A 5,000-nucleotide genomic window follows, 5' to 3' on the forward strand; every position below is an offset into this window, starting at 1 on the left:
GGCTACACGTGAAAGGAGACACACCCAAATATCTCCACCCGGCTGGGGAATCGAACCTGGTCCTCTGGCTTGTGAAGCCAGCGCTCTAACCACTGAGCTACCGGGTGTGTGTGTGTGTGTGTGTGTGTGTGTGTGTGTCTGTGTGTGTGTGTGTGTGTGTGTGTGTGTGTGTGTGTGTGTGTGTGTGTGTGTGTGTGTGTGTGTGTGTGTGTGTGTGTGTGTGTGTGTGTGTGTGTGTGTGTGTGTGTGTGTGTGTGTGTGTGTGTGTGTGTGTGTGTGTGTGTGTGTGTGTGTGTGTGTGTGTGTGTGTGTTTGTGTGTGACTGTAGACCATAAGAACTTAAGAGAAGAGGGAAGCTGCACGAAGCTGTCAGGCCTATACCTAATTCCATCTATTATCCCCATCCATAGATTTATCTAATCTTCTTTTAAAGTTCCCTATTGACTCAGCATTAACAACATGATTACTGAGTACGTTCCACTGATCAACCAATCTGTTAAAGAACCCGTTTCTTCCCATTTCTCTCCTAAATCTGAATTTCTGAAACTTAAGCCCATTATTTCTGAGTCTCTCCATTATTTCTGCTTCTAACCCCGAAGTCCACTTTCTTCCCATTTCTCTCCTAAACCTGAATTTCTGAAGCTTAAGCCCATTATTTCTGATTCTCTCCCCATTATTTCTCTTTCTAACCCCGAAGTTTTATACATTTTTCACTTATATCCACTAAATTAAAGTAACAAGCGTCATGGAATAAAGTAATCACAAGACCTATCGCGTACTCCAGACCAATTGCTATCTCTGTTTTTCTTCATGTTTATTGAAATCATGCATGATGACTGATGGAATATAAAGTCTCGCAGGTAATCAAAGAAATGACCACATAAACCATCAGAATAATCATTTACGTAGCAACAAATCGTGGATAATAACTGAAACTATATAAAAAACGTAGAATCATAAGCATTTCAAGGGATAAAAGACCATATTTCTTTCTATTTTTGTAAAGGAGCAATTTTTTCAGTTACTTTGGCCCTTGTTACAATCATCTAGGATAAGTAATAAATCTAATGAACCGGAAAACGTCTTACTATTAAATATTTCAAGGGATAAAACATCACCTCACTTTTTATTCTCTTCTAGTAGTACCTTGAGTTATATTTACCCTTATTGCAAATCGTGTAGCTGAAGTAATAACCTGGAAAATGTCGTACTATCAAACATTTCAAGGGATAAAACACCACCTCTCTTTCTATTCTCGTGTAGAGCAGTGCCTTTAATTCCCTTTACCCTTATTACAAATCATCCAGCTGAAGCAATAACCCAGAAACATCATACTAACATAAACATTTCGAGGGATTAAACACCACCCCTCTTTCTATTCTCGTATAGGAGTAGTGCCTTTAGTTCCCTTTACCTTTATACAAATCATCTAAGACAAGTAATAACCCAGAAACATCGTACTAATATAATCATTTCAATGGATAAAACACCACAATTCTTTCTATTCTCTCTAGGGGTGGTACCTTTAATTATCTTTACCCTTGCTACAATCATCTAGCACAAATACAAACCCAGAAAACGCCACACTATCATAAGCATTTCAAGACAGAACACCACCTCTTTCTATTCTCATAAAGGAGTGTCTTTACCTTTATCGTATAGTTGTACCTTTAATTATCTCTACCCTTACTACAGTCGTCTATCACAAATGATAAAACAGAAAACATCGTACTATCAAACATTTAAAGGGATAAAAACAAGTATTCCTTTATTTTTCATGACACACTGGCTTAGGGTAACAAAAGATAGAAAAGGAAGGTCGTCTGAATTTCACGTACAGTCTGGCTTCCCTTCAGGACACGTAGAGAGAGAGAAAGCCATTGATTCTGAGGACACAGCCAGATTCCCCTACTCATTGCAAGACTCGCGTGCACCAGGGCAGGACAATAACACTTTGCAAGGCTTCTACACTAACCATGGCCTCTTCTCTTCCCTCCTCTTTCCTCCTCTTCCCTCCTCTCGCTCTTTATTCTCTCTCCTCTTCCGCCATTCACGAGACTTCCCAATTTCCTCCCTCCACGGTTCCCTCATTCTTCTCTCCCTCTCTCTCTCTCTCTCTCTCTCCCTCTGTTTCTCTCCTTTATTATTCTATTTTTCTCTTCATCTCCCTTTCTAATTACGGTATTTTTTCTCTTCTTTTCCTATATTCTAGTTTTCCTTCTACTTTTCTTCCTCTTAATATTTTTCTTTTCCTTCCGTTTCTATATTCCTTCCTATTTTTTTTATTCTACTCTTTTGCTTCCTTCCCTCTTCTCTTACCTTCCCTTCCAGTAATATTTCCTTCCGTATTCCTTAATTTCTCTATCTCTTATTCCCTCCTTTCATTCAGCTTGCTTTTTACGCTCTTCTTTCTCCCTCTTCAAATCTCTACACAGAATATACATATGAGTTAGAAGAATTAAAGACGATAAGTTGAGATAATGCCATGTCTCTCTCTCTCTCTCTCTCTCTCTCTCTCTCTCTCTCTCTCTCTCTCTCTCTCTCTCTCTCTCTCTCTCTCTCTCTCTCTCTCTCTCTCTCTCCTGGGTCATATATTTGGGAGCCTGACATGTGATGATTACTGTACCATCACATCATAACCTTAATAGCTATTTCTGACACCTCTCTCTCTCTCTCTCTCTCTCTCTCTCTCTCTCTCTCTCTCTCTCTCTCTCTCTCTCTCTCTCTCTCTCTCTCTCTCTCTCTCTCTCTCTCTCTCTCTCTCTCTCTCTCTCTCTCTCTCTCTCTCTCTCTCTCTCTCTCTCTCTCTCTCTCTCTCTCTCTCTCTCTCTCTCTCTCTCTCTCTCTCTCTCTCTCTCTCTCTCTCTCTCTCTCTCTCTCTCTCTCTCTCTCTCTCTCTCTCTCTCTCTCTCTCTCTCTTATGAATCGTCCTATTTTTCCCTTTCTTTTCCTTTTTTTTCTTTCACTATTTTGCATCATTTTCTTCGTTTTCATTGTCTTTTCTTCTCCTCAGCAAAAATTCTATGAGATGATATATTTTCTTTGCTCAATTTGCTCTCTCTCTCTCTCTCTCTCTCTCTCTCTCTCTCTCTCTCTCTCTCTCTCTCTCTCTCTCTCTCTCTCTCTCTCTCTCTCTCTCTCTCTCTCATCATACAGGAACAACAAGAAATCAAGTAACATGTGTATTTTGAAAGTATAATCTGTCCCACCCAACTAACCTCACACACCTGGCTTCCCTTACCTGGCGTTTATGTTCCCCGTCACCAGGTGCTGCAGGCTCTTCACATGACCGTCCCTCGCTACCTGAAGGAGAGAAGGAAGGTGCGTGAGTGACGGAGACTTGACCCATTCTGTACCATGACGCGTTTCCATATTCATTTTGCTTACTTACTTACTCATGTACGTATTCAAACAGATAAGATTCTTGCTATTAATCTTCTAACTTCCATATGCTCTTTCTACGGTCAATAAAATGGTCTAATCATATACAAATTTCAAGATAAAATATGTGTCCTAGAATTGAAGAGGTTAAGAGAGCACTGCGTTGAATATAGATTGGTGAGTGTAAAATTGATAGAACTAAAAAGTTTACCCAGAGTTAGTTAGTTTGTGTGATTTGAAGGTCAAGTTTTTGTGCTAAAAATAGAACCAGTGTGTTTTGTGTGCATGTGCTAAAAAAGGAAGCAGTGTTTGTATATGTAAGAGAGGACAACTAGCCAAGAGCAACAGCATAATAACAAAAAAAGGTCCATATGCTTGCCAGTTCCCATAGAAAACCGATGAAAAAAGCCCCCCCAAAAAAGGGATAAACGTCTTGAAACAGTGACACTCTCTATTAAGGGAAGTGAAGTGGTGGGAATACAGAGATGGTGTTGAGATACGAGGAAAAGTGTAATTTTTCGTCTTATATTACGAGGAAGATATAAAAGTTGAAGTAATAATCCACATATGAATTCTCTCAAAAAACAATACGAGAGAGAGAGAGAGAGAGAGAGAGAGAGAGAGAGAGAGAGAGAGAGAGAGAGAGAGAGAGAGAGAGAGAGAGAGAGAGAGAGAGAGAGAGAGAGAGAGAGAGAGAGAGAGAGAGAGAGAGAGAGAGAGAGAGAGAGAGAGAGAGAGAGAGAGAGAGAGAGAGAGAGAGAGAGAGAGAGAGAGAGAGAGAGAGAGAGAGAGAGAGAGAGAGAGAGAGAGAGAGAGAGAGAGAGAGAGAGAGAGAGAGAGAGAGAGAGAGAGAGAGAGAGAGAGAGAGAGAGAGAGAGAGAGAGAGAGAGAGAGAGAGAGAGAGAGAGAGAGAGAGAGAGAGAGAGAGAGAGAGAGAGAGAGAGAGAGAGAGAGAGAGAGAGAGAGAGAGAGAGAGAGAGAGAGAGAGAGAGAGAGAGCTGAAGTACTTGGATCTTTTTTCTCCAACAAGATGTCAGTACCTGATCTTGAGCGCCCTCCTCCATTTGTGCCAGCCCTCACAAATGCGAAACTTTCCACCATTACCATCACTATTGAGGAAGTACGGCAACGTCTGTCACAAGTTGACACTAACAAGGCCTTAGGCCCAGACAACATAAGCCCTCATATCCTTAAGCACTGTGCCTCTCAGCTGACTACACCCCTCACCGCCATTTTCCAGCATTGCATCACCACTGGAGTGTGACCCACCCTCTGGAAGGGTGCCAGAGTGGTGGCAATACACAAAAAGGGCAAGAGGACTGATCCCAAGAACTATAGACCTATTTCCCTTCTCTCAGTTCCTGGTAAAATACTTGAAGCCATTATAGCAAACAAAATATCTTGCTTTCTCGGCTCACATCATCTACTTAATACCAAACAATTTGGTTTCCGAAATAACAGGTCAGCAGCAGACCTGTTACTTCAATTATCCACCACCTGGCATAAGTCCCTAGACCAGGGAAAAGACACCTTTATCATTGCTCTCGACATTGCGGGAGCATTCGACAGGGTGTGGCATCACGGCCTAATCACCAAACTGAACAGCTTGGGTATCCACG

General features: G+C 41.4%; 1 protein-coding gene across 2 annotated transcripts in view; it reads right to left on the minus strand.

The window, feature by feature from the left end:
• The window catches only part of LOC123507123 (5-hydroxytryptamine receptor 2B-like), a 191,713-nt gene that overhangs the window by 120,214 nt on the left and 66,499 nt on the right, over positions 1-5,000 (minus strand). For both annotated transcript variants that reach the window (XM_045259712.1, XM_045259711.1), the window contains exon 2: positions 3,242-3,303. The gene's annotated coding sequence lies outside the window, so the exon portion shown is untranslated. The remainder of the gene's footprint in view (positions 1-3,241; positions 3,304-5,000) is intronic.

The sequence above is a fragment of the Portunus trituberculatus genome, chromosome 21, assembly GCF_017591435.1.
Source record: "Portunus trituberculatus isolate SZX2019 chromosome 21, ASM1759143v1, whole genome shotgun sequence".
NCBI lineage: Eukaryota > Metazoa > Arthropoda > Malacostraca > Decapoda > Portunidae > Portunus > Portunus trituberculatus.